Here is a 10,501-nt window from a genome sequence, read left to right on the forward strand (position 1 = left end):
TTCGAGCCAAGAATTATATATTCTAGTTGGGGTAGGCCCGAAATCTGTTGGGACCGTTGATAATAATATCGGGCAGTGGTCTGACGCTGCGTTGGCCAGAGCTACAACTGAAGCCATTGGCCAAGCATTTAGAAAATCCCGACAAACCAGGAAACGATCCAGTTTGCTAAGCTTCTCTCCGTTATCGGACCTATACGTAAACTGTCTGCCTCCCATGGTATATTCCTGTAAGTCGTTCGAGGCTATAAATGAATTAAAATAATCTGCATTTAAGGCAATAAACTCAGAATTTCGCCTCTCCTCCGGGGATCTTACATCATTGAAATCTCCTAAAAATACCCACCAGCCTGGCAATGACCCCTTTAAAGCACTAAGTTCACCCCATAAATGTCTACGCTCAATAGGGTCGTTTTGCGCGTGAACATTAACAACATTTACCAGCACCCCACTTGGCTTTATGTTTCCAGAGACTACTAGAAACCTCCTGTGTTTGATGACCCCCACCTTATCAAAAACTGTTGGATTCCAGAACGACAATAAACCCCCAGATTGGCCTACCGCCTCAACCGCCTCCACACCAAAACATGTTCTGCCCCAGAAATTACTATAAAAATAATTACAGTTACCTCGAAGTTTCGATTCCTGTATTGCAAGAAAATGTACCCCATGTGTTGTTTTAAGCCCCCGGATCCAGTCGGTTTTCCTTGAATCCTTTGCTCCTCGAAGATTGACTGATAAAAAGTTCATTGGGGTATATTTTGGTCGCCCTCTCCTTGTACAAGTTCTGCCACTTGGTCCTGAAAACCGTTGAGTTGAAAGCCGACCTTCATACCGATTTCCACCGTAGCAATTGATTCTTCTAGTGGGTTAGGGATTACATGGGGCGGCTGTGGTATGGAAACAGCACCTACCCCATCGATTATCCTTGTGTCAACGGTGCTTGGATCTTGGCCAGCAGCTTCCAGAGCAGTAACATCCCCACCCAGGTTCGTTTCCATCGGACCAGTTAGCTCCTCCTTTGATAGGTGTGTACCATTTTCCTCTGAGCTAAGAAAATTCTGGCTCTGATCCTCGGTTGTTGTAAAAAGTTTCCCACCAAAAAGGCCTGTTTGGGTCACAGGCCCACTACCACAAACCCCATTGTCTTCTTGAACTGGGTTCTTATAAAGTCTAGGGCGTTTTCTAGATTTTGCCCTTGGGCCTGGGCCTATTTCTGATCCGGACCCCACCGAAAAATAGTCACACATTTTGTTTAGATCCAGATAATTATTACTGTCTCCACGCGTGGGTCTCTCTTTCCTAGGGTTTTGTGCATCGTGAGTCGTTTCCTCCACATCCCTAGGAGTCTCTTCGTGTCTGCCATGCAAAATACGTGCCTCAATGGACTTTTCAAATTCCGGCGGAGTCCCAACAGTCACAGGTTCTGCCCCGTCAGCCGCTCCGGCACAATCATCATCCTTTCGCCGGATCTCACCATCTTCCATCTCCTCATCCATACCCACCACTGATTGCATGCTCTTCGCCGGAGAACAAGGGTTTGTACATGCCAATTTATCCACTATTTCTTGCACCAGGTTATGACTTTCTTCACGAACCCAAACTGAGTATTGTTTTCCTTCCCAAACTAAATCAATTTCTTCATCTATCCGCTCCATCTCTTTAGTGAGAATCCCACATGTTCCAAATGAGTTATCTGGCAAGGACCATGTGAAATCCGAATTCCAAATAACCTTACCGAATGCTCCCCCCACCTTGTCGTAGAGGTTATCGTCCCTCAGTTGGATTGGCACACCCAAGATTTTTAGCAACGCCACCCGCTCAACACCTACATCCTGTCCTTCCCATAGTACTACTGATGTGAAAATGTCATCCCACAAGGGCTCTTTGCTTGCCACAAACTCACGCGCAGCACCTTTCCCCTTTAGAACAATCAAAACTTTTAATCCCCCAATGTAACTGACTGGACTATCACCGTATCCGTTTTCATTTAGCATTGAATGTATACGACCCATAGACTTGACATCTTTCGCTTCGCCAATAACCGATCTCATTATGCAATGATCCGGATAGAGGGCACACCTGTCCTCCCACCTTAGTATCTTTTTCGGGCCTTTGTCTGAACGGGACGTACCGACCGTTACATCTTTGTACGAACGACCTTGCACCGCAGCTTTCGGTACATATTTTGGCACCGGTCTTGTCGGGTTATTGTGCCTATTTGCCTGGTTGTTTCTTACTTCCTTGTGGACGTACCTGTCACCCCTCATTGGCTGCTGTTGAAACTTGTTATGGTCCTTGTCAAATCTAGCAACATCCACGAACAGCTTGGCTTCATAGATTTTTACAGTGTTCATCGCTTTCAGTACTTCCCCGATGTTTGTCACACCCTCGTACCTAACAAAACCAAAATGGTTGCCTCTTGCATCTCGTTTCCTTGCTACATATGCGTCCTTCACTTTTCCATAGGGTTGGAATGCCTTCCGAAGTAATGACTGTGATATTTCTCCTGGTAGGTTTGATACAAAGAAGGTAGTCACCGGTTTTTGATTGTCTCCCCCTGGAACGAAGTCCGATACCGGAAAAACCGAGGGGGAGACAATCAAAAACCGGTGACTACCTTCTTTACAATGGCGGGCCGAATATATGGACATATATTTCTTTCGTAAACCGACAATGTTTTCAAAACCCTTAACAAGCGGGTCGGCCCGGATATATGGACATATATTTCTCCCCCTCGGTTTACGGTTCTCGGTTCAATTCGGTTAATTTTCGGTTAATAACCAATTCAAACAAAGGCTATTTTTTTGCTTAGAAATTAAATACATGTAATGGATGTATAAATACATCAAATAGATGTATAAATACATGAAATTGATGTATAAATAAATGAAATGGAGGTATAAGTGCATGAATAGATGTTTAAATACATAAAATGGAGGTATAAATAAATGAAATGAAGGTATAAATAAATGAAATGAAGGCACAAATAAATGAAATAGAGGTATTATTACATGAAATGAAAGTATAAAACATGAAATAGAGGTATAAAAGCTGGAAATATATAAAAAAATAAATGATTTGGTTCGGTTCGGTTAATTTCGGTTAACCGATGGTAAAAAAAATATCCGTTAACCGACTTTCGTTAATTCGGTTTCAGTTAATTTCAATTCGGTTTTTTCGGTTTTCAGTTCGGTTTCGGTTAAAGTTTCGGTTATTTCACACCCCTAAATGAGGTAGTGGTGGAGTGGTTGGGGAAATATTTTGTGTTCCTTGTGACCAAGTTTCGACTCCCACTCTTCTTATTATTTTCTGCGGCATCCAAGTGAATGATGAATACGGGTGGTGCCGGTTTGTTTTGGATGGGAGACGAGGTTTTACCGATTATCCCATTGTCATGCCTTCGAGCGGGTGGAGGTGAGGTTTCCGCGCATCTGCGAGAGCCAAGGGGCTGGCGGCGGTCGAATAGTCAACATTGACCACCGCGTCCGGTGTCACAGTGGTTGGCACGTCGTTTCTTGCCGTTCAAAAAAAAACTTTTGTATTTTATGAAAAGCAACATATTGTAATCGTTTAAGATAAACGACAATTGCCCATGTCTTTATAGCCTAGTGTCATCTTGGGGATGAGGTAGGGCTTTGGGACCAATAGATCATGGGTTCGATTCCCACAATGGGGTTTTTTCCATATTTATTGGGTTTCCTCCTGAATTGGTGTATAGGCATTATGTTTAGTGGAGATGGATATGATCAGGTGGTTCCCTGGTGGCACAATGATAATCCAGTGTTTCGTTAATGATCCAAATTGTTTGTTTAAAAAAAAGATAAAACGAAAATTATTTGCTAATTTAAAAATTCGTGCACTAATTAAATACCAGTAAAAAACAATGTCAATAATTGAGATTGAGAACCTCGTACTAGACAAAACCTATTTAAGCTATATGATATTTTTTTGTTTAAGTAAATATGAATTATCTTGATCCCGCATCTCTACTTCCATCTCCCGGGTCGGTTGTATCGTTGCTTTTGGTCGGCCTCCTCCTCCACCCTCAGTTCCCGCAGCAGCTCTCCTTGATTTCTTCGGGGCTTAGTGGGTCTGATATTGATCGCGGCTACCTGTGTGTAGTTTAGCTAGATCGATTCGAATCCCGTTAACACCCTTAGGGTCGGGAAGCTTCTGAGTCGTTTGTGTGTTTTTGGAGGGCTTCGGAGGATGGCTTCTAGGATCGGACGAGAGGGTGGTTATGATGATGGTGGTCCGTGGTCCAATGTGCAGTATCGGAAGAATCGGAAAAGCAAGGGTGATGGTATCGAATGGACGTTTTTGGTGCAGAACTTATCAGATCGCGTATCAAGGAATTTATTATGGCGGGCCTTCCAACCTTTTGGATATGTATCTGATGTGTATGTCGCGAGGAAGCGAGATGCTAGAGGAAGGTGTTTTGGATTTGTTCGCTACATGGGTATAGTTGATGTGAAAGAGACTCTGTTAAAACTGAATACTGTCAAGATGTTCGATATGAAGGTGTTGGTATCCCTAGCTAAATATGACAAAGACCATAAGCGGTTTAATTATGCTCCAGAAAATTTGGGTCAAAGTGCTTGGCGTCCTAAAGGCAATGCTCAGGATGGGGGTCAGCCACAAGTGGAGAAACAAGCATCTGGTAATACCACATCCGGTCCGTCGTACGTCCAAGAAGGAAGATCATTTGCAGACATGCTAAGGAGGAATAATGAGAATCAACACAATGGAGCAAAGGTAGTTAACGTGAAGGGGAAAGGATCACTTTATCCACTTCACTGTATTGGAAGATCTATTATTGGGGATACTAAGGAAGTCATGTCTATTGGTAAGGTTCGCTTGTTTCTGGAAGAAGCAGACCTAACAGATGTAGGTTTGTCGTATGTAGGGGGGGTGACTTTCTTATTGACTTTTAAGGATAAGCCTATAGCCTTGGAGTGCATGAACTCTCATTCTGCCCTGTTCAATAAAATTTTTTCAAAATTTTACTTATGGACTGGTGAAGATATTCCGTTTTATCGGGTTGCCACGATCAATATTGTTGGTGTGCCTTTTATTATTCGAGATTCTTCAATATTCGATAGGATTGGTGGATTATTTGGGGAAGTGATTAAACAGTCCGAGTTCTCTTGGCAAAATGAGGATAATTCGTTGGGATCGGTATCGGTCCTAACTCATCAAAAGTCCAGAATAGAAGAAGCAGTGGTCATTAAGTGGAATGATAAAAGCATACCAGTCTGGGTTTCGGAATCCCCCGGGCAGTATTTGAATAATTTGAATTGTGATCTCAGGTTGGAGGATAGTGATTCTGAGTTAGTTTCGGATTCGGATCCAGATGAATCTTTGGAAGATGAAGAAGATGTTGAGGATGGAGAGATTCGACCGTCAAATCATTCAAATGTAGGTAATCAGGAAGTCCATCAGTCTCCGGTGCCGGAGTTGGGGGAGAACTCTCCGGCGGGTGTAAAAATTGATAATCCGGTGGGTAAGGATAAGTCGCCGGTAGACCAAGGGTCGCCGTTTCATGAGGAGTCTCCTACCTTCGATGTGAATATGGGGAATAATGTTCTGCATGGGGAAGAGAATATGACGGCGGATAAGGTTTGCAATAATGAGGGGGATCTAGGGAATAGGAACGGTTCTATTAAAAAAGGTGGTGGGTATTATGGTCCCAATGAGCCTGGGCCAGATGTGGGGGTATCACAGCCCAACTTTGAATTAGGTGAGGATGGCCCAACTCCCATTATCAGTTTGGGTAAAAGAAATCGTGATGACCGTAGCCCACCGTCTATTGGGTCTATGCAAGGGCCTTCACAGAAAATTTTTGGTATGCCCAATAAGTCTGGATCGGTTTCATTGGATCTTAATTCTCCGTTGGTGGAAGTCTCTGGAAACGAAGAGAATGCTTTTGAAGATCTAGGAGCTGGGGGTACTGATTCTTTAAATCAAGAGGTAGTTGAGCCAGTTGAAGTCACTGTTCAGGCCCAAGAGAGTAATGAAGTCCGGATTGAAGATGCAAACCTAAGGAATGAAGTCGAAGCTACGGTACAGGTTGGAGCAATGATTGGTGTTGACCTAAGTGGGTTCTTGTCGGCTACTGAGGAGCTGATTGTTAAAGAAGGTGAAGAAAACTGTTTTCGATGAATTGTTTATCTATCAATCTAAGGGGGGTGCGGAATAGTCGTAAGGCGGATTGGATCAGAGGGATTAAAACTAGTTATGGTATTCATTTTCTCGCCATTCAGGAAACGAAATTACAGATGTCAGAGTCGTTTAGATTTAACCAGTTTTGGGGTCGAGCTGAATTTAAGGTTGCGGTTGTGGACTCTCAAGGCAGATCCGGTGGGCTTGCTTGTCTCTGGTCCCCAGCAGTCTTCAGGTGTGTAGACACTTATTATAATAGACACTTTATTATTGTCTCGGGTTTTCTGGTTCAGACGGGATGCAAAATTAATGTTGTTAATATATATGCTCCAAATGATGCTAGTAGTAGACGTGGTGTTTGGTCGGAAATTATGGGGTTTAGGAACTCTCTACAAGGGTTATGGGTCATGATGGGGGATTTTAATGATGTGCGGGATGTAAGTGAGCGTAAGAACTCAGAATTTGTGGAAGCTAGTGCGAGGGCCTTTAATGATTTTATTCTTGCAGCCGGCCTTGTGGAATATAATATGGGTGGTGGAAATTTCACCTATATTTCGGATAATGGTAAAAAGCTGAGTAAGTTGGACCGTTTTCTAGTATGCTTGGGGTTTAGGGAGAATTGGCCAAATGCGAGTGTTGTTGCTTTGGCTAGGGAAGTCTCGGATCACCGGCCAATTGTGCTTTCTACTGTTCAATCAGATTTTGGGCATATCCCTTTCAGATTCTTTAATTCATGGTTTGAGTTTTCTGGGTTTCTCGAATTTGTTCTACAAAACTGTGGTGTGTTTCAGTTCTCGGGGCCGGAGGATCTGGCCTTTGCGATTAAATTAAGGTGGCTTAAAAATAAAATCAAATCTTGGCTGAAACAGGAAAAAGAAAGAAGAGATGGGATCTATGGTGGAAAAAAGAGGAGATTGGAAATCATTGAGAACCTGGCAGAAGAAAGAACTCTTGAGGAAGATGAACTGGCTGAACGGGCAGAATGTCGGAACTATGTGGCTGAATTTGAAAGAATAAAACAGTTGGATTTGCGCCAGAAATCTAGGTCCAAGTGGGCTATTGAAGGTGATGAAAATACTGCTTATTTTCATCATATTATTAATTCAAATATCAGTACGAATAGGTTGAATGGTTTATTGATTGACGGAGAATGGAATACTAATCCTCTATCTATTAAAGAAGCTCTGTTTGAATTTTTCCAAAACCAGTTTTCGGAACCTATGCCAATTAGACCGGTGATGGTATGTCCTAATATCGCTAAAACTTCGGATCTTGAGGCAGCTAAGCTAGAGAATCCTTTTTCGGTGGTGGAAATTAAAGAGGCTGTTTGGGAATGTGAAGGTGAACGTGCTCCTGGGCCGGATGGTTTCAATTTTAAGTTTATTAAAAAGTGTTGGGTTGGGCTCCAGGATGACTTGGTCAGGTTGTTTAATAAATTTTACGAGGAGGGCTCTATAAATAAGTGTTGCACATCATCTTTTATAGCCTTAATTCCTAAGGTAAAAGATCCAGTTGGCCCAACCGACTTCAGGCCGATTAGTTTGATTGGCGTGATTAACAAAGTAATCTCAAAGGTGCTTGTCAATCGTCTTAAAAGTGTGATGGGGAAGTTAATTTCTGAACAACAATCAACCTTTTTAGCTGGCAGAAATATCATGGATGGCCCACTGGTTCTTAATGAAGTTTTCGGTTGGCTAAAAAAGTACAAGCGAAGTGGAATGTTCTTCAAAGTAGATATCAATAAAGCGTATGATTCGGTGAACTGGTCCTTTCTAAACTCGATTATGGCTCAGATGAATTTTCCGAGTAGATGGAGATCTTGGGTGATGGCGACTCTCTATTCAGCTAGAGCTTCGGTTTTAGTTAATGGGTCTCCAACAAGAGAGTTTGATTGCTCACGCGGTCTTAGGCAAGGTGACCCGCTATCTCCGTTTTTATTTGTAATTGTGATGGAAGCCCTAACATGTGCCATGAATAAGGCAACTTCATCTGGATTGTTTAACGGTATCAAAATCTCTGCTGATGGCCTAACCCTGTCTCATCTCTCGTATGCGGATGATGTGATGTTCATTGGTGATTGGTCGATTACCAATATTAATAACCTGAGACGGCTTCTTAGATGTTTTTATCTAGCTTCCGGCCTCAAGGTTAACTTAGCTAAGTGTAGCATATACGGGATTGGAGTTAGCGACCAAGAAGTTCAACAAATGGCGAGTTATTTGCGATGTAAGAAAGGTACGTTTCCTTTTATCCATCTTGGTCTTCCAATTGGGGCTAACATGAATTTGGCCCGGAATTGGAAATCTGTGGTAGACGTGTTTAGGAATAGGCTTTCGATATGGAAAGCCAAAACCCTTTCATATGGTGGAAGAATTACCTTGATAAAGTCGGTTTTAAATTCCTTGCCAACCTACTACCTATCCTTATTTAAAGCTCCGGCTAAGGTGTTGAGTGCTCTTGATAAGATTAGAAGGGTGTTTTTTTGGGGTGGCTCGGAAGATAAAGCTAAAATGAATTGGGTAGCATGGGAAAAAACAATTGCTCCGGTTGAGTTTGGTGGGTTGGGTTTCGGCTCCATTAGAGACACTAATTTAGCCATGTTGGCTAAGTGGTGGTGGAGGTTTAAAACCGAAAAATATAGTTTATGGCGAAGAGTAGTCTGGGCTTTACATCATAACAATAGAGTCTGGAATGATTTCCCGGTTAAAGTATCGATTGCGGGTCCATGGAAGGGTATCATGAGTATAAAACCGTGTCTTCTTGGTGCCGGAATTGATTTAAGTAGAGCTATTTCTGCAGTACCTGTAAATGGAGAAAGCATACAATTTTGGTTAGATGCCTGGGCGGACCCACAACCTTTATATGCTAAATTCCCTAATTTATTTAAGGTTGAATCAAACAAGACATGCAGGTTGGCGGATCGGATGTGCGTTGGGGAGTTTGGGCCTGTCTTCTTGTGGGCCTGGACTCAGCCGGATTTTGATGATGTTTGCCAAAGTCAATTATTACAGCTGATCTCTTTGGTGAGTGGACTAAATATGGGTTTGGATAGGGACCTGTGGAAATGGCAGTATGCTTCTGATGGTGTATTTTGTGTAGCTGGGATTAAAAAAGTTTTAAGTTCGGTGAACCGTGTAGCTCCTGCAAAGGTTTTTAAGTGGAATAATTGGGTCCCAAAAAAGGTGTCTATTGTGGCTTGGAGGGCAGCAATGGAAAGGTTACCGACAAAGTGTGCACTGGCGTCACGGAATATCTCGGTTCAAAATAACTTGTGTGTTCTTTGTGGTGATTATGCAGAAACGTCCGAACATTTATTTGTAGCATGCCAGTTCGCTCAAATGATATGGCAAAACATTGCGGATTGGTGTAACATCCCGCCAATATATGCGTTCGATTTGAATGATGTGCTGTTCTTACATGAAACATGCTCCAGTAATTCAACGAAGAAGAAGGTGATTCATGCGGTGATTCTGACAACTATTTGGAGCCTTTGGAAGCTAAGAAACGACTCCGTTTTTAATAACTCGGTTCCGCACACAACGAAGATCTTAGATGAGATCAAAGCTATGGCGTTCCTTTGGGTAAGAAATAGAGCAAAAATGGTGTCAATGACGTGGGGAGATTGGAGTCGGTTTAATATCTAGCGTTTAGAATTATGTAATTCTTAGTGATTTTGGTGTTGGTTCCATGTATTTTGTATAGTTGGCGGGTAGCATCTTGCTACAATTTAATAAAATAATTTATGTCGGCCGTTCAAAAAAAAAAAATATGAATTAGTTGAGGTAATGGACAAAAGGGTGCTCTTAATTGTGATTGTGGTTGGTTACAAATGGACTGATCACCTCATCCAGGGAAGGTCTTTCCTAACCCCAGTTTTGTCTTTGGTCTAGTATTATTTTAAAAACACATTATTAAACTATGAATAATTCAGTTACATTTACAATTACATTACAATTATGTACAAACTTGTATACAGGGCTGTTTATTTTTATCCAAACCCAAAACCCGGACCGAATTTAAAGCCACCTGAACCGGAATTAGAGAATATCCGAAAAACCCGGACCCGAGAAACTCGACCTGACCAACCCGAACTTTAAATGGTTCGGTTACCGGTTCACTTTTTCCCTACAAAAAACCCGAACAATCCGACCCGAAAATCCCAAATCACGAAACCCGAAAAAAAACCCGAACATTTATTGTTTTTTTTCTTATAGAAGTGTTTTGGTTTGGAGTCTCTAATCTATGATAGCATATTGTCAAATAACGTTAGAACTTTGATGATATTTTTAAATAATAGCATATTGTCAAATAACGTTTGAACTTTTATGATATTTTTAAA

Source organism: Helianthus annuus, chromosome 5 (genome assembly GCF_002127325.2).
Source record: "Helianthus annuus cultivar XRQ/B chromosome 5, HanXRQr2.0-SUNRISE, whole genome shotgun sequence".
NCBI lineage: Eukaryota > Viridiplantae > Streptophyta > Magnoliopsida > Asterales > Asteraceae > Helianthus > Helianthus annuus.